Genomic DNA, 20,379 nt, shown 5'->3' on the forward strand with positions numbered 1-20,379 from the left:
TCTCTCTCTCTCTCTCTTTCAATGGAAAAAAATGTTTAAAGAAGAGTAAATATCACCCCAGCTGGATAGCTCAGTTGTGTTAGAGCAGGGGTCCCCAAACTACGGCCCGGCCTGCGGGCTGCATGCGGCCCCCTGAGGCCATTTATCCAGCCCCCGCCACACTTCCGGAAGGGGCACCTCTTTCATTGGTGGTCAGTGAGAAGAGCATAATTCCCATTGAAATACTGGTCAGTTTGTTGATTTAACTTTACTTGTTCTTTATTTTAAATATTGTATTTGTTCCCATTTTGTTTTTTTACTTTAAAATAAGATATGTGCAGTGTGCATAGGGATTTGTTCAGTTTTTTTTATAGTCCGGCCCTCCATCGGTCTGAGGGACAGTGAACTGGCCCCCTGTGTAAAAAGTTTGGGGACCCCTGTGTTAGAGCATTGTCCCAGCACACAAAGGTCGTGGGTTTGATCCCTGGTCACACACACTGGGCTGCTCCTTCATGGATTGTGGTGGGGTTAGGGGAAAAGACCTTCAAACTTGGTGTGAAATACTGGGATTTGTATCAATGACACAGAACTATGAATCAGAAAGCTCATTTAAGAGAAAGAAATGCACAGGCAACTAAAGCACAAGTTTTCAGACAAAGACCTGGGAGGAAAAGTGCAGGAGGAGCAGTTATATTATATACCCAAAATAATGAAAACAGAGACGTGAACATATATCTGTACACCCATGCTCATGGTAGCATTATTTACAACAGTCAAAAGGCGGATGCAATCCAAGAGTCTGATGGATGAATGGAAAACAAACTGTGGTACAGAATACCTATACAATGCAATATTATTCAGTCTAAAAAGGAATGAAATGTTGACACATACTACAACATGAATGAATCTTGAGGACATTATGCTAAGTGAAATAAGCCAGACACAAAAGATCAAATACCATGCATGACTCCACCTACATAAGGTACACAGGGATGGAAAATAGAATAGTGGGCGCCAAGGGCTAGGGGGAGGAGAGGACGGGGAGTTCATGTTTAATGGGCAGAGTTTCAAGATGGGATAGTTAATGATTGTATAACAATGTGAATGTACTTAACCCTTTGAGTAGTTTTTGTCATGCTCACTGACCCCCGGGAGTGAGTTTATTTTCAAAAAATAAAATTAGTTCCAGTTACAGTTTTATTAACTTAAAATCATGTTTGTTTGATAACCAATTTATGGAAACAAGAAGAACATACATTTTGCCTTTTTTTAATGTTGTCTTACACATTTTTAAAATAAAAACTTTTGTTACGATTGTATTCTGAATGGTCAGGAGGCACAGGACATACATGAACATTTGTACTGTTCAAGGGTTAATGCCACTAAACTAACTGTACACTTATAAACGGTTAAAATAGAAAATTTTATGTTGTGTATAACAAAATTTTTTAAAAAGTAGTTATATACCCACTGTAGTGTGGGACGGGAGGGAAAACACTTGACTTGAAGTCTAGAGTCCGCTTATTAGGAAACCAATGACCTGTTGAAGTGGCTTTCCTCAGCCTCACTCTGATCTATGAAATAGATACCTATATCCTCAGGGCTACAATGAAAACGAAATAAGAAAACACCTAGCATAATATCGGGCTCTGAGTAAGCACTTAATTTCTTTTTAATGTCACGTTGATAGTTTAGAAAGTCTTGAGGAAGAAATTGGAGTCAAAGTCATGTTAAGGCAGGATGAGCTGCAAGTCCTTAAATGGAAGATGTAGGCAAGGGAGATTTCTTTGCCCTGACAGCTGAGATGACGCCTCTCACTATAATGACGAGGCAACTCACTTTACCCCACAGAGCCTCAATTCTGCACCCAAAGAACAGAGACAGTACTTGCCCTGCTCATCTCACAGAATAACTGGGGACGAGCAAATGGGAATGTACTGTTCAAGAACAAATTCAATGGAGTAAACCTGAAGACCTAATTGGCTGCATTAAGCATCCCGTCTAACAACTAGAAGGGCACACAAAAGAACTGTACAAAATGGAAGGTTTTTATAGGCAGAAAGAAGGTAGGCAAGAAAGTGAAAAGAGTAGATTATTTCAGGCCAAAGTCACTTTCACTTAGGGGAAGGCAGAGGTCTTAGCAGGCAGATGACCTCACTACTGCTTACCAGGGAATTCTAGATTGATTGGTCTAAAATTCCACATTCCTGGGAGGCTGAAACTCAACTAGGTTAGGTATTAAGTATTGGAAGAGCCTAGCAAAAGTGACTTCATTTTGAATCTGTTTCTTTTCAATAGTACTAAAGGCTTTGAGAACCTTGACAGCATTTTCAAAATGAAAATAAGAGTAACAGTATTATCATCAACAGAAGTCTTTAGACCAGGGGTAGTCAACCTTTTTATACCTACCACCCACTTTTGTATCTCTGTTAGTAGTAAAATTTTCTAACCGCCCACTGGTTCCACAGTAATGGTGATTTATAAAGTAGGGAAGTAACTTTACTTTATAAAATTTATAAAGCAGAGTTACAGCAAGTTAAAGCATATAATAATTACTTATCAAGTACTTTATGTCAGATTTTCACTAAGTTTGGCAGAATAAATCTTTATAAAACAACTTACTATAGTTAAATCTGTGTTTTTATTTATACTTTGGTTGCTCTGCTACCACCCACCATGAAAGCTGGAACGCCCACTAGTGGGCAGTAGGGACCAGGTTGACTACCATTGCCGTTTAGACTAATAAAACGTTTTTTAAGAGTTGGTTAACTCTTTCATGGGCCGGCACCATGGACTGGTGGTTGAAAAACACTGCTTTAGACCCTTCTTTCTTCTCTGTTGCCTCAAAAGACAATGTCGCTTGCCTTCAGAGTCGTTATTGATGGGCATTTCATAAACTGCCCTATATCTCACCAAGCAGGTCCACAAATTTCTCTAACAGAAAGTCTTAAACTTTGTTCTCTTCCCTGCTGTGTCGGTACAAAGCCTTAAGGACCCAGCCCGAGGAAACCACCACCTATCCAGCCAAGACTCCGTTATTACAGTTCTAGAACAGGGTTCACCACTCCCCAAGAGGGCCACATACTGCGAAACATCCCCTCTATTGAGTCACCAACAGAAGTTAAGGCATCCTCTTACAAAGAGAAGTTCTCATACCAACAGAACTGCATCCATCACCAGAAATGACTAATTCCACTGCCACCCCAGCCTCAAGCCCTTGGAAACACCAGCAAATTCTTCAAGACTGGCCACCTCTAAGAATGTTCCTCTACCTTCTGTCTTTCTCTGAGACTTGGATGTGCCCTGGGGACATCAAAGCTTAAGCAAATGCTGTTTTTCCTCTCGTGCCATGTACCTCTGGGCCAAGAGGTGATACGAGTCCTTCCTCTTTCCCCACTGACATTTCCAATTCAGTACTTCTCTCACCCAGTCCGATAATCTCCTTCCTTTTGCAAAAGCCCTGTACCTTTAGGGTTTGGTTAATACCCTTTCCTCCACCTTGCTGCTATCATCTGTGGACCTCCTCATCACTTCCCTCATTTACTGATGGGATGCATGGCTGGTTCACAGACTTCCTTTCTACTCACTCCTTCCATCTTATTCAGTGACTTCTATGTTCATATGGATGACCTATCGAAGAGCTTGGCCTCTCTTCTGCTCTGTGACTTTCTTTCTAAAGGACTAAGGCAGCTCTACCTAGGCTCACTTCTATCGTTATGACCTTACCTCTTCTATCTTAAGCCCTTCCTTTGTTTCACTGTCCCTTGTTTTAATACACACACCCTCAAAATCACCTGGACTTGTGTCACAAAAATTTTCCTGCACGAAGTCAAGAACCCAGTCATTCCACATCATGCTGGGACAGACCCACCTCACTCCTGGTCCCTTTCCAATGACAACTCTACTAACTCCATCTCCAAAATGCATTTTAAATCCATCTGCTTCTTTCATCCCCTCTGTCACACCCCAGTCCCAACCACCAGCCATTGAACAGCTACTGCTTCCTGACTGACTTCTCAGTGCTACTTCAGCTTCTCATCAATCTGCCCTCCACATAGCCTCTATGGTGACTGTATGGCCAGTAGCTGCGGCCAGCACCACAGCTGCCTGGCCTGTGCAGGTTCCCATTTGATTTGGACAGATGGTAATAAAACAACAGAGCCAAGAACTGGTGGGCCATTAGCTTTAATCCTAGCTTGCACCTGGCAGGCAAGAAATACACACAGTGGGAAAACACTTCCCTTTCCATTCAGGGCTCCCAAAGCCACTGACTTTCTCCGGTTTTCTCCTAGAATCAAAGGCCCAATAGTCTCACTCAGTCCCCTCTGCACGCCTCCATTTTGCTGGCTTCCTCCTTTGCTCCAACCACATGGTCTCTCCTAAAAAGGCCTCCTAGCTCCTCCTTTTAAAACTTTTTGGTACAAAAGCCCTCCCCCAGCACACATTAGCATAGCCAAACCCCTTCCCAAGCATGAAGGTTATCAGCTGCCCCACACAGGCAGTGCCATCTTTAACAATAAAAGTAAGCATAAAAATCACATTAAACTGGCCCTGGCCGGTTGGCTCAGCGGTAGAGCGTCGGCCTGGCGTGCAGGAGTCCCGGGTTCGATTCCCGGCCAGGGCACACAGGAGAGGTGCCCATTTGCTTCTCTACCCCTCCCCCTCTCCTTCCTCTCTGTCTCTCTCTTCCCCTCCCGCAGCGAGGCTCCATTGGAGCAAAGATAGCCCGGGCACTGAGGATGGCTCTGTGGCCTCTGCCTCAGGCGCTAGAATGGCTCTGGACACAACAGAGCGAAGCCCCAGAGGGGCAAAGCATCGCCCCCTGGTGGGCATGCCGGGTGGATCCCGGTCGGGTGCATGCGGGAGTCTGTCTGACTGCCTCCCCGTTTCCAGCTTCAGAAAAATGAAAAAAGAAAAAAAAAATCACATTAAACTTATTTGCCAAACAGTGACTTTCCTACAAATGCAAAAGAAAGTGTGTGAAAGCCCTTGAATGGCTCCCATGAGTAAAATCCAAGCCCTCTATTCACCATGGCCTGCAAGGCCATCCCTGACCATTCTCCAGCCAGCTAAGTCTTCTGCCAGTTCCATGAGAGTGCCAAGTACTCCACCCCTTCTACACGCTCTACTCTTGTGTAGCATTGCCTTTAGGAAGACCTGGCCAGAGGAAGCAAGGTACCATCAGTGGCTCAGTGGTAGAGTGTCGGCCTGGCGTGTGGAAGTCCAGGGTTCGAATCCCGGCCAAGGCACACAAAAGCACTCATTTGCTTCTCCACCCTTCCCCTCTCTTTTCTCTCTGTCTCTCTATTCCTCTCCCACAGCCAAGACTCCACTGAAACAAAGCTGGCGCAGGCGCTGAGGATGGTTTCATGGCCTCTGCCTCAGGTGCTAGAATGGCTCTGGTTGCAATGGAGCAATGGCCCAGATGGGCAAAGCATGGCCCCCTAGTGGGCATGCTGGGTGGACCCTGGTCAGGCGCATGCAGGAGTCTGTCTCTCTGCCTCTCTACTTCTCACTTCAGAAAAATACAAAAAAAAAAGAGGCATAGAGTTTTTAGTGATGGAAGGAAACTTAGAGAAGCTAAAAGAATAAAGCCCTTCTATCCAGAAGAAAAATGAAGAACTGCTAAGCAAATAAATATTGTCCAAAGATTTAAAATAACTGGGGGTGGAGGGCTCTGATTTAACTTTGCCAAGATTTCTTCAGTTACTTTGCCAGTAAGTTTTATTTTTTATTTTTTAAAATTATGGATAATTAATGACTAATTTTAAGCTGTTCATCAAGGAGTTCATTTTGGCAATAATTTTTCACCAATTTGTTTTAGGATTAAAAAAAACAACTCAGCTATTCCATTTGGTTTAGAAACCAGCAAGATTCAAATTGCTAATTTCCATACCTGCTGCATATTCAGCTGATTAATTCTAGCATCTGACAATGAAGAACCAGAACAAAGAGCATAAAGTTTCAAGTATAATATTAAAAGTTTCTCGAATGGCAAAAACTCCAGCTGTAGTTTTTCTAAAATTTTAGTGAGAGGAGAGAAGCCAGAGACAGACACCCCCATGTGCCCCAACTAGGATCCACCCAGCAAGCCCACTAGGGAGCGATGCTCTACCCATCTGGGGCCCTTGTTCCATTGCAACTGCAGCTATTTTTTTAGCACCTGAGGCAGAAACCATGAAGCCATCCTCAGCACCTGGGGTCAACTCACTCTAATTGAGCCATGGCTGTAGGAGGGGAGGAGAAGAGAAAGAAAGAGAGAGAGAGGGAGGGAAAGAGAAGTGGGGGTGGGTGGAGAAGCAGATGGGCGCTTCTTCTATGTGCCCTGACCAGGAATCGAATCCAGGACTTCCACATGCCAGGCCTACACTCTACCACTGAGCCAGCTGGCCAGGGCCACTCTGGCTGTATTTTAATCTCTTACAGTACATACTTTAGTAAGCTTCTAAAACAAATTTTCTCAATAATATCTGGTCTAAATTTTTAAAAAGAAATTGTGAGAGCTTGCATCCAAGGATGCCAATGATCCTCAAGCTCCCCTTGTACGGGCAGATGCTGAGCCAGAAGAACCCAGCCAAACTGCTCCAAACTCCTGAACTGAAATTGTGAGATAATAAATGCCTGTTGTTTTAAGCTGCTAAATTCAGGATAATGTATTACACGGCAATAGAAAATTCATTCAAAAGACAGATAAACATTAGAGGACCAAACTACTATACCTTTAACTCATGCCATATGCTACGTAAAAGTTCATAATGGGTTATTTTAATTTGGGTTATTTAATTTCATTGGTGTTTATCTGGTATGGATTAGCAATCTAACTTAATTATTTTCTGTCAATTCCCAATCTAGTGGACCTAAAAGATACTATATATAAGTTGCCCACAAAGCAATGACAAAAGCAACAATGACAATAATATACTGCTCATAAAAATTAGGGGATATTTCAAAATATAAATATGAAGCTACAAAATATCCCAATTATTATGAGCAATATATATTAGCAATCACCAATTAATAGCACCTTCTTCTGCATTTAGATTTGAATTTCTAAAACGGCAAAAGAAATCACTAAAAATTCACCTACATCTAAGAACACTCAGGAAATTTGTAAGTCTTTACTTTTTAAATTTTTTAAAATTTATTTATTGATTTTAGGTTGGGGGTTAGAAAGAGACAGAAACATCAATCTGTTTCTGCATGTGCCCTGACTAGGGATCAAACTGGCAACATTTGCCTATCAGGGCAACTATCTAACCAACAAGCTATCCAGCCAGAGCAGCAGTTACTATTTTAAAGAGTAACACAAACTTGAAGTTGAGACCTGGTTGGCATTTTGGAGTTGCTGTAGTAACCACATACTTTGTGGTTTTGATAATCAGCTTCCACACTCTCCATCTTTCTTTCCACTCTCACCCATCCAAAGCTCATCACCCTCTGGCCTAATGGCCCCTCTACTTCTGAAGCATTTAAGAATATAAACACACCCACACTTGTACTCCTAGGTACCAAAAGAACTGAGGAGCTAGGAGAAAACAAGATGGCGCTGGAGTAGGCGGATGTACCAACATCCACCTCCCAGAACCAAAGTGGATTACAAACTAATTTTTAAGAACTATCATCTGGAAAAATCAACTTTGGACTAAACTAAGAGGACTCTTCAACCAAGAAACACTGAAGAAGCCACACCAAGACTGGTAGGAAAAGCAGAAATGTGGAGAGGGCTGCCCAGCTCCCCAGAGCGAACAGCAGCCGGGAGAGACTCACGTGGCAGGAAGTGAGTTTAGCAGAGAGGGGAGGGTCCTGAGCCCCAGGAACAAAGCCCCAGCCTGCAGCCCCAGAGCCTAGAAGAGGCGTATGGACAGTATTTAGCTGGAAAAAAGTCAGGATGGTGTTTGTGAGAAAGAAACTGATCTCTCAGACCCAGGATTCTTCTTAAAGGGACTGCGCAGAACACCTCTTTCACAACCACTCACCCGGGGCTCCGGGGGATGGGGAGAGAGGAAAGGACTGGAGTAGCAGGAAGAGAGTGTAATCTAGGAGGCACAGGGAGAAACATTTTGGGAGACAAAGTCACCCTAACCCCTGGGCCGAGTCACTCCCCAAATCTGAAGTGAATATTTCCCCTGGAAAGAGCAATACCAGCAAAGGGAAGCAGGACACCAGCCAAACAAGCTCTCCTGCAGCACTCAGCGCAGAGTTGCTTAGAAGGAGGGAGCTTTCGGGACTACAGTAGGGAGTCTTAGGGTCTGAGCTGCAGGGCCCACACCCACACGGCTGAGGGCTCGCTGGAGGGCAGGCGGTGGCAGGACGCGAAAACAGTTCTGTCAGCAAGAGCAGAAGCCGGCTGGCCACCACTGGGCCCAGGCGTGAGCTCAGTCTTGCCCGGCTGGGGAGGAGGGGGCGTGCAAAGTGGTCAAGCCCAGCTGCAGGCAGCCGGTAATCCAGCCTGTGGGAGAAGGGCAGGAACCCCGGAAAGGGTGGAAACCAGCCCTTGAGCAAGGGTGCAGGAGCACAGCCTTGCCCTGCCTGCGGAACCAAGACATGTGGCTTGACTTGGGAGCCAGCTCCTCCCGCAGGGGGAGTCAAAAGTCCAGAACAGGAGGAGTCCCACTACTGAACATGGACACGCACTCCTGCCTGGCCTGTGGAGCCAAGGCTTGCAGCGGTCCCATGAACGGGCTCCTCCTGCAAGGGCAGGGCAAAAGCCCAGAAACAGGCAGAGACCTGCAGCTGAGCAAAGGTGCTCGCCACTGCCCTCCGGGCCGAGCATAACGCCACCCACGGGGGCGGGGCAAAGGCCAAGGCCAATGCCACCAAGGCTTATACACCCGAGCACGTGATCACAGCCACTCCCGTGAAGGAGAGGCGGAAACCACAGCAACAGCAACGCCCATACCCAAACGCCCTAGGCAGCAACAGCAGAGGGGGTGGCGGGCCTGCAGACAGACCATACCTAGGGAACAGTGGCCACACCCAGTGAACTCCAGTGGCCAAAACTTTCCTTTACACAGAGAAAATGAGAAGGTAAAGAAATGCAACACAAATTAATCAAGAGAAATCCCCAGAAAAGGACCTGAATGAATCAGATATAACCAAATTACCAGATGCAGAGTTTAAAATAATGATTGTTAGGATGCTCAAAGATATTAGAACAACAATAAATGGTCATTACAAACACCTAAAGAGATAGCAAATATAAAAAAGGACATTGAAATAATAAAAAAGAATCAGTCAGAAATGACAAATACAATATCAGAAATGAAGAACACAATGGAAGTAATTAAAAGCAGGATGGATGAAACTGAGAATCGAATCAGCGAGTTAGAGGATACGATAAATAAAGGCATGGAAGCAGAGCAGAAAAAAGAAAAGAGACTCAAAAAATCTGAGGAAACTCTAAGAGAGCTCTGTGACAACATGAAGAGAAATAACATCCGCATCATAGGGGTTCCTGAAGAAGAAGAGAAAGAACAAGGGATAGAGACTTCGTTCAAGCATATCATAGCTAAAAACTTCCCTTAATAAAGGCAGGAAAGCACCTCACATGTTCAAGAAGCACAGAGAACTCCATTAAAGAGAAACCCAAAGAAATCAACACCAAGACACATCATCATAATTAAAATACCAAAGCTAAATGATAAAGAGAAAATATTAAAAGCTGCTAGAGAAAAAAAGATTATCACCTACAAAGGAACCCCCATAAGGATGACTTCCGACTTCTCAACAGAAATACTTGAGGCCAGAAGGGAATGGCAAGAAATATTCAAAGTAATGCAGAACAAGAGCCTACAACCAAGACTACTTTATCCAGCAAGGCTATCATTTAAAATTGAAGGAGAAATAAAAAGCTTTCCAGACAAAAAAAAAAAAAAAAACCCAAGGAATTCACTACAACCAAACCAAGGCTGGAAGAAATGCTAAGGGGCCTGTTGTAAACAGATCAAAGGAGAAAAAGAATATAGCAAAAGAGGAATACAGTTTTAAAGAATAAAATAGCAATAAACAATTACATATCAATAATAACCTTAAATGTAAATGGATTAAATGATCCAATCAAAAGACATAGGGTAGCTACATGGATAAGAAAACAGAACCCATACATATGCTGTCTATAAGAGACACACCTTAAAACAAAAGATGCACGTAGACTAAAGATAAAAGGATGGAAAAAACTATTTCACGCAAATGGAAATGAAAAAAAAGCTGGGGTAGCAATACTTATATCAGACAAAATGGACTTTAAAACAAAGACTATAGTTAGAGATAAAGAGGGTCACTACATAATGATAAAGGGAGTAATCCAACAGAAAGATATAACTGTTATAAATATCTACGCACCTAAAATAGGAGCACCTAAATATATAAAGCAAACTTTGATGGATTTAAAGGGCGAGGTCAACAGCAATACTATAATAGTAGGGGATTTCAATACCCCACTAACATCACTAGATAGATCCTCAAGAAAGAAAATTAACAAAGAAACAGCAGACTTAAAGGACACACTAGATCAACTCGATTTAATAGATATCTTCAGAACCTTTCACCCTAAAACAGCAGAATATACATTCTTTTCAAGTTCTCATGGTATGGCACATTCTCTAGAATAGACCACATGTTAGGGCACAAAAGCAGTCTCAACAAATTTAAGAAGATTGAAATCATATCAAGCACTTTCTCTGATAACAATGGCATGAAACTAGAAATCAACCACTGAAAAACTGAAAAATACTCAAACACTTGGAAACTAGCATGTTATTAAATAACAAATGGGTAAACAATGAGATCAAAGAAGAAATTAAAAAATTCCTGGAAACGAACGATAATAAGCAAACAACAACTCAAAATTTATGGGACACAGCAAAAGCAGTCCTGAGAGGGAAGTTCATAGCATTACAGGCATACCTCAAGAAGCTAGAAAAGGCTCAAATAAACAACTTGACCCTACAGCTAAAAGAACTAGAAAAAGAACAGTAAGTAAAGCCCAGAGCTAGTATAAGGAGGGAAACAATAAAGATCAGAGCAGAAATAAATGACATAGAGGCCAAAGAAACAATACAGAGGATCAATGAAACCAGAAGCTGGTTCTTTGAAAAGGTAAATAAGATCAATGAACCTTTAACCAGACTCACCAAAAAAAAAAACAGAGATACAAATAAATACAATTAGAAACAAGAGTGGAGAAATAACAACTGACACAACAGAAATACAAAATATTGTAAGAAAATACTATGAGGAACTGTACGCCAAAAAACTAGACAATCTAGATGAAATGGACAAATTCCTTGAAACATATAATCTTCCAAAAATTAATCTGGAAGATTCAGAAAACCTAAACAGACCAATTACAACGAATGAGATCGAAACAGTTATCAAAAAACTCCCAACAAAGAAAAGTCCGGGGCCTGATGGCTTCACACGTGAATTCTACCAAATATTCAAAGAAGAACTAACTCCTATCCTTCTCAAGGTATTTCAAAAAATTCAAGAGGAAGGAAGACTTCCAAGCTCCTTTTATGAGGCAAGCATAATTCTGATTCCAAAACCAGGCAAAGACAACACAATGAAAGAAAATTATTGGCCAATATCCCTGATGAATGTAGATGCTAAAATCCTCAACAAAATATTAGCAAACCGGGTCCCACAATATATGAAAAAAATCATACACCATGATCAAGTGGGATTTATTCTGGGGAGGCAAGGCTGGTACAATATTTGCAAATCAATCAATATGATTCATCACATAAACAAAAGGAAGGAGAAAAACCACATGATAATTTCAATAGATGCAGAAAAAGCATTTGATAAAATTCAGCACCCATTCATGATCAAAACTCTCAGCAAAGTGGGAATACAAGGAACATACCTCAACATGATAAAGGCCATCTATGACAAACCCACAGCCAACATCACACTCAATGGGAAAAAATTAAAAGCAATCCCCATAAGATCAGGAACAAGGCAGGGGTGCCCCTTTTCACCACCTCTTATTCAACATACTTCTGGAAGTCCTAGCCACAGCAATCAGACTAGAAAAAGAAATAAAAAGCATCCAAATTGGAAAAGAAGAAGTAAAACTATCATTATTTGCAGATGATATGATATTGTATATAGAAAACCCTAAAGTCTCAGTCAAAAAACTACTAGACCTGATAAATGAATTCAGCAAGGTGGCAGGATATAAAATTAATACTCAGAAATCAGAGGTATTTTTATACACTAACAATGAACTGTCAGAAAGAGAAATTAAGGAATCAATCCTCTTTACCATTGCAACCAAAAAAATAAAGTACCTAGGAATAAATTTAACCAGGGAGATTAAAGACTTGTACTCGGAAAATTATAAGACATTGATAAAAGAAATCAGGGAAGATACAAACAAGTGGAAGCATATACCGCGCTCATGGTTAGGAAGAATAAACATCATTAAAATGTCTATATTACCCAAAGCAATTTATAAATTCAATGCAATACCGATTAAAATACCAATGACTTACTTCAAAGATATAGAACACACATTCCAAAAATTTATATGGAACCAAGAGAGATCACGAATAGCCTCAGCAATCTTGAAAAGGAAGAATAAAGTGGGAGGTACCACACTTCCGGATATCAAGTTATACTACAAGGCCATTGTACTCAAAACAGCCTGGTACTCGCATAAGAACAGGCATATAGATCAATGGAACAGAACAGAGAACCCAGAAATAAACCCACACTTTTATGGACAACTGATATTTGACAAAGGAGGTAAGAGCACACATTGGAGTAAAGACAGCCTCTTCAACAAATGGTGTTGGGAAAATTGGACAGCTACCTGCAAAAAAATGAAACTAGACCACCAACTTACACCACTCACAAAAATAAACTCAAAATGGATAAAAGACTTAAATGTAAGCCGTAAAACCATAAGCATCTTAGAAGAAAACATAGGCAGTAAGCTCTCTGACATCTCTTGCAGCAATATATTTGCTGATTTGTCTCCACAGGCAAGTGAAATAAAAGACAGAATAAACAAATGGGACTTTATCAAACTAAAAAGCTTCTGCACAGCTAAAGACAATAAGAACAGAATAAAAAGACAAACTACACAATGGGAGAATACATTTGACAATGCGTCTGATAAGGGGTTAATAAATAACCAAAATTTATGAAGAACTTGTAAAACTTAATACCAGGAAGACAAACAATCCAACCCAAAAATGGGCAAAAGAAAAGAATAGACACTTCTCCAAAGAGGACATACAGATGGCCAATAGGCATATGATAAAAATGCTCAACATCACTAATTATTAGAGAAATGCAAATTAAAACCACAATGAGATATCACCTCACACCAGTCAGAATGGCGCTCATCAACAAAACAACACAGAATAAGTGCTGTTGAGGATGTGGAGAAAAGGGAACCCTCCTGCACTGCTGGTGGGAATGCAGACTGGTGCGGCCACTGTGGAAATCAGTATGGAGATTCCTCAAGAAATTAAAAATCGAACTGCCGTTTGACCCAGCTATACCACTGTTAGGAGTATACGCCAAGAACACCATAGCACTGTTTGAAAAGAAGAAATGCACCCCCATGTTTATGGCAGCATTGTTCACAATAGCGAAGATCTGGAAACAGCCCAAGTGTCCGTCAGTGGACGAGTGGATTAAAAAGCTTTGGTACATATATACTATGGAATACTACTCAGCGATAAGAAATGATGACATCGGTTCATTTATAACAACATGGATGAACCTTGATAACATTATCGTGAGAGAAATAAGTAAATCAGAAAAAACTAATAACTATATGATTCCATACATAAGTGGGTCATAAAAATGAGACTCGGAGACATGGATAAGAGTGTGCGGATTACAGGGTGGGGGGAGAGGAGAGGGAGGGGGTTGGGGGAGGGGAGGGGCACGAAGAAAATCAGAAGATGACGGAAGACTATTGGACTTTGGGCGATGGGAATGCAGCTTAATCAAATGTCAAAATAACCTAGAGATGTTTTCTCTGAACATATGTACCCTGATTTACCAATGTCACCCCATTAAAATTAATCCAAAAAAAAAAAAAAAAAGAACTGAGGAGCTAAAGGAGACAGCTCAAGGTTAAATACCATCTTCAAGGCCAGATTTTTATCTGGTATTGATTAGCAGCAGGTCTGTGCCAAGCACACAGCTGATGCTCAATAAACATTAGCTCCCCCCCCTCCTCCTTACCCACCCTATGCCTCTTCCAGGTGAGTTCCATTTCCTCTGGTATTCTGGTGCTCTGATTCAGACTTATCCTCAGCTGCAGAAATTCACTAAATAAATAAATAAATCCAGGTGTCTTGCATATCTAAGAGCAGGATGGTTTGTTTAGTAGCAGTTGGAGCCAATGAAAAGTGACAGAGAAACTGGAAATGGTAGAAGAGTACACCAAGATCTCTTTCAACACTGTACCTCTAGGTTGTTATAGTGTCTCAAAATTGGCTTTCAGAAAAGATTTCCAATGATGTTTCCAAATTTCTTAACTGGATAAGAATTTAGTAACTGAATGCAAAGAGGTATTGTGTGGTTGGGTGATGTGGCACAAAGGATTATCTTAATTCTGGTTTTAAAATGTTCAGTCTCAAGCTATCTTCAGCCAAGGCAAGAACCTTGAAGAATTAAGGCAGCAATTTAAAATTTTTCAACTTGTCCCACCTTCTACCAAGACCCATTTAGATCCTGATGAGGCTCCAATTCTTGTTTTCCTACCTTCATGTGTCTAGGTCCCATATTCCCAAAGATATCTAATAATATATCCCACTTTTTCCACACAAATTCCTGGGAAAGGTTCTATTCCTCAGGCATAAGGAAACCCTGCTGACATCTCGATTAGAGTACCCACTTTTCCAGTGAGAAATAAAGTGAATAGGAAAGGAAGACCCAGTTGCACTCAGAAGGAAGTAGACTAACTCACTGGACTAAAACCACACACAAAAGATGTGTATTTTTGGCCTTATTCCCACCCCCACTACTATAAGGAACACCTTAAACACTCCTTATTTAATCCTAGCAAGCAGGTTACCTAGTATCACTTTTTTACAGCAATGGACTCTGTGGCCCAGAGAGGTGAAAGCCATACTCGAGATCACTCACTAATACATTTTCAGAACCAGCATCAAACCTAGGTCTTCACACCCTGCCCTCCAGATCTCCCCAATATTCAATGGTACCATTCACAGTCATCCCATTTCTGGGATCTTCGGTATTCTACTTCTGCTGCTCCAGGTTTAAGAAAAATTGACAACCTGTTTCAAGCTTTAACATCCAAGAATCTTGTTGCTCTGCTTAGAACATGTCTCATTTACACATCAAAAAGATACGCTGCTAGCCTGACCAGGCGGTGGCACAGTGGATAGAGCATCCGACTGGGATGCAGAGGACCCAGGTTCGAGACCCCGAGGTCGCCAGCTTGAGCGCGGGCTCATCTGGTTTGAGCAAAAAGCCCGCCAGCTTGAATCCAAGGTCGCTGGCTCCAGCAAAGGGTTACTCGGTCTGCTGAAGGCCCGCGGTCTCTCCGTACCTGTCTGTCTGTCCCTGTCTATCCCTCTTTCTGACTCTCTGTCTCTGTAAAAAAATAAAAATAAATAAATAAATTATAAAAAAAAAAAGATACGCTGTCCCTTCTGATTATCAGAGCCCACTATCTATCCCCAAAATTTAACAGAAAGAAATGAGGTTAGGAAACTAGGACAAAGCAGAAAGTTTGCTGTTCTACAAGGGCTGAAATCAAGGCACAGATGACTCGAACAATCAGCCAAGCCTCTTCCACTGGCAACTCTAAATCAGTCCGCAAACACAAGAACTTCTCCCCAGTCGACTCACCTGATTAACATCAAAGCTACAATGTTTCCAGTATTCACCTGAAAATTAGCACAAAAAGGACACTGCTGGAACAAGCAGCCCGGGCGCCTCTATCTCTGCCACTAACAGTTCTGAACAAACCACGGATAAACTCATATACCAATAAGAAGGCAAGAAAAAGATGTTGAAGCCTGGTCCACGCACAGTTCGAGTCCATGCAGCTTGTTCCTATCAGCAGACACTTTCAGTGCCAGTCCCTATCAGTAAGAAACTTCAGGAGGGGGCAGGGGAAGGAGAAACAACTTCATGCTCATTTGTAAAACAAGATCGAAACCGGACCAAACAACTTTCGGAACATGGTCTCTGTTCAGTCAAGTTCTTAAGGTACTTTTTGAGTTTTTGCAACACGTTAGCTCAGTGGTAGTCAACCTGGTCCCTACCGCCCACTAGTGTGGGAGCAACCAAAGAATAAATAAAAACACAGATTTAACTATAGTAAGTTGTTTTATAAAGATTTATTCTGCCAAACTTAGTGAGAATCCGACATAAAGTACTTGGTAAGTAATTATTATTATATGCTTTAACTAGCTGTAACTCTGCTTTATAAACTTTATGAAGTTACTTCCCTACTTTATAAATCACCATTACTGTGGAACTGGTGGGCGGTTAGAAAATTTTACTACTAACAGATACAAAAGTGGGCGGTAGGTATAAAAGGGTTGACCATCCCTGCCCCACAGTGGCAACTAAGGGACTGAGGAAGTGGACTGCCCTCAGGCCGGAGATCGGAAAGGGCAGGAAGTGGAAGCATTTGTGGGAAAAGGTTAGGAGAGGCGGAAAGAGTGTGGCTGGGCGCCGCCCCCATTTCCTGAGCTCCAATCGGGTCTAGAAGGCCGGGAGGCTTCCCCCAAGGACCCACAGAGCCGCAGCTACCGGGAGGCGCTAGGTGTCCCACTGCCGGCCACAGCCCTACGGGGAGATCGCGTGCAGGAGGCCATGGAGCGCCGGGTGGGGCACCCCACTTCCCCAGCCGCGCCCCACCCCGCCCCAGGGGGGTCCTGCCAGGGCCCGGACACTCACCTGGGACAGTCCGGCACCGCCTCGGCGGTCCGCAACGCGCGCACCGCTCTTAAACCGGCGCGGCCCTCTCCTTCACCTCCACCCGGAGCCGGACCCCAGCAATCCCCTGCCGATTTGTCATTCAGCAGCGGAATATCACTTCCCCACCCCTGAGCGCGCCCCCGGCGTCGCGTAGGCAACCCCGCCTCTCGAGAGCGCGCCCTCCCTTCCGCTCCCACCACTGGAGCCCACGCCCACTTAGTGCCTGTTAGCCAATCTGAAGCGGAGCTTCCAAGCCTCGGGAGGCCGAGGAGTACGCCTGGCCAATGCTAAGCCGCCTCAGGCTGGAGGGGCGGGCTCGGCGCGCCTGCCCCCCCCCCCCCCCCCCCCCCCCGCTCCGTTTCCTCCTCCCGCAGCGGGGAGTGCTGCACGCGACGGATGCTGAAGTGGCGTCTGGAGTTGGTCTGGGGGCTGTGGGTGTGAACTGGTTGAGGGCGCGCCCGCAGTGGGTTTAGGGTCTAGGTAAGGGCGAAGCCAAAGTCGCGGAAAGCAAAAGGGAAGGGCCGTCATGAGGCAGAAAACTTAGGAAAAGTAAGATGCGGCGCGCGGCTGGGCTGTCAGGATGCCTGCGGGGATGTCCTGAGGAGGGACTGCCTGCCTCCAAGGCTCGCTTGGCTAGTGACTTCCCAGGAGCAGTCATGGGGTTACTTGACCAATTCTTAGCAATACTTTGCCCAGGTCACAAGTGCAAGAATTCTAACCCTGGCCCTAGCCTCGAGGCAGGAAGTGCAGTGGGAAAACCCAAGGCCAGCAAGTTTTCCTCCCACAACCTGCCCCTGTCCTCGTCCTCCAAAGCCCAGGAACTTGTGACTATCCATATAGGGCTTCACCTCGGCTTGATTCTCAACTAACCGTCCCTTCCTAGAGCCGAATCCTCCCCCCACCGCCTCCGCGGGATTTGTGTCCCCTACCCCCCACCCCTACACAGACCTCATGGCACAACGCCCTATTGCAATTAATTGTTTAAATATTCACCTCTCAAAATAAGAAAAAAGGAAAATAAATATCCGCCTCTGTAATCTCTGAGGAAGGAAACTACTATAGTTCTTGTTCAATTTGATATCCACAGCAGCTAGCACTATGTAATTAATTCTTTTGTTGATGATAATTATATGTTAGAATAGATGTATATTACATGAGAGGCTTTGGGCCTTGATTAGATCATGTATAAGCAACTAACGGATCCAGGCCCTCCACCAACAGCTGTATCAAAAAGCAAAGAAGCTTTGCTTTAGTCTTAACAGGCTTAACAAAAAAATGCAATCAGATTATCCTAGCATTAATCTACTATCTTAAGTATTCTGTTTTTACCCTTTTTGAATACATTAAAGACTTCTATTGCATGCCAATTATATGACAGAAACTCTGCTAGGGAGAAGAGATAGAAGGCTTCTCAAAAAGGAAGCTCTCTGATATTTATTAACCTAGAAAAGAAATCAGACCCAAACTTTTTCCTATGGAGTAATGCTTAAGTGCACAGGTTTGGATCAGGAAGCAGAGGTTTAAGGGAAGGCTCTACCTTATAATTAGCATCTACATAATTAGGAAGTTACCTAACCTCAGTGGCCCTCAGTTTCCCCAGCTGCCCAATAGGAACAGCACCTCCACACCGTAGGTATGAAGATTCAAATTACATGTAACGCTGTCTGTGGTGCGGTGCTAGGAACCTGGAGAGTGCACAACACACATTAGCTTTAATTGGGATTGCCCATGACGCACAATCAAGGGTGTTATAACCACCCTAGGGGCAGCATTTCCTTCCAGGGCCCATTGTATCTGGGAGTGTGCAACTATTACAGTGCAACCAATGCTGTGTGCATCCTGGTGGAAAGAACCTGGTGTGGTGGTCCCACTTTATCAAAGCCAAGCTGATCAAAATTCTACAGCAGCTCATCTAAGTGAAATGAGTGGTTCAGGGAACAGAAACAGGATCATGGGCACTGGGTAGGATCGAACTTCCTAGCTCCCTGCTATTGGGTGAGGCTATGTGACTAGCTCTAACCTATGACTTGTGACTGGAAGTGACACGTAAATCTTTTGTAGACTGGAGAATTTAAGTGCCAATGCAACACCCTGCAGAGTTCTCTTTTGTATGGGAAGGCCACGGGGAGAGTTTGGGAGTGTGGCTGCTCCAGCAGCCCAGGACCTACAGTGTGCTCTTCGGCACCTCCAACACCACCAGCCTGTGATGGACATTTAGCATGACTAAGAAACAAACCTTTGTGGTTTGAAGGCATTACGATTTGGAAATTGTAACAGCCACATAGCCTGCTCTGATGATACAGGGCTCTAAAGTGTGCCAAGCTGGGGACACAGTGGTGAACAATTCAGACAAAAGGACAGATAATAAACTAGTAAACAAGCAACTCTATAATTAAAATTTGTGTCATTGCAAATTACTTGAGACTGGGTGATCAAAAAGGTCTCTTGGGACGTTTATAAGCGAGAACTTGAAGGATGAAAATGAATCAATTTTGGAAAAAGTTGGGAGTGAGGAGAAGGAGAGGAGAATGATCCCATCAGTGTAACAAGCATGTACAAACTCCTAGATACTCTGGAGAACAGACAGGAGGCCTGGATGGAGTGCCAGTTTAGGGGAGAGAGGCCACAAGAGAGGGACAGGGAGTGGGAGCCAGGTTATGCAGGCAGGGGCTTCCAGGTGATAATAAGGAGATTAGTCTACATGTGAAGTTGCTGAGGAGCTTTCAGTCAAGAGGGTGTTGTGATTTGATTTAGGTTTTAAAACAGACCACTCTAGCTGCCATGTGGAGAGTGGGCTGTAAGGAGCAAATGTGAGAATGGAGGTTAGGAGGCTATTCCAGGGGTCCAAGCAAAGTGGGGTCCACAGGGCCAGAGCTAGAATCAGGCACAGAGAGATAACAGGAGACTTGAGGAGATTGCAGGGACAAGAGAGAGCACAAGAAACAGCTAACCCAAGGGGTCCCCTGCCCAGTCCTAGAGGAAGCAGAAACACGGCTGGAGGTTGTCCCCACCCCAGAGGTGTTTTGATCCCAAGGAGATGAGGGCTCAAAAGCCAGGCAGGAATGGGGGAGGGTATATAGAGGACAGCGGACCAATTTCCTAAAACAGCAGCCAGCAGCTGCATTAGGGACTTCCCTCCATGAGCCGGCAGTATTACGTAAGTAGATGGTACTAGAAAGAATCTGACGAAGTCCGGCATTTGATACTTGATGAGAAAATAAAGGAGGCTGCCAATCTATAGATGATGGGGGATGGGGGCTTTCTTGCCTACTGAAGTTTATGAAAAAGATCTGTAAACAGCAAAACTAAATGGAGTTCATCTTCAGCACTGTGGCCATCTTGCTATTCTCTTTCTCCAGTCCCCTGTGTTCCCTCTCCACTTCCTGCTCTCTCATCATCTTCTCAGTAATGGGTCTCACAGACTCATTCAGACACAAGAATAAGTGACTAATGGCCGCTCAGTGGATACCCACTCCT

The 20,379-nt window shown here is 43.5% G+C and overlaps 1 protein-coding gene across 2 annotated transcripts in view; it reads right to left on the reverse strand.

Annotated features, from left to right (window-relative positions):
• The window catches only part of RALB (RAS like proto-oncogene B), a 62,669-nt gene extending 45,608 nt beyond the window's left edge, over positions 1-17,061 (reverse strand). For both annotated transcript variants that reach the window (XM_066344850.1, XM_066344851.1), the window contains exon 1: positions 16,882-17,061. The gene's annotated coding sequence lies outside the window, so the exon portion shown is untranslated. The remainder of the gene's footprint in view (positions 1-16,881) is intronic.
• Between the last annotated feature and the right edge of the window lie 3,318 nt (positions 17,062-20,379).

This window comes from Saccopteryx leptura, chromosome 7 (assembly GCF_036850995.1).
Source record: "Saccopteryx leptura isolate mSacLep1 chromosome 7, mSacLep1_pri_phased_curated, whole genome shotgun sequence".
Lineage (NCBI taxonomy): Eukaryota > Metazoa > Chordata > Mammalia > Chiroptera > Emballonuridae > Saccopteryx > Saccopteryx leptura.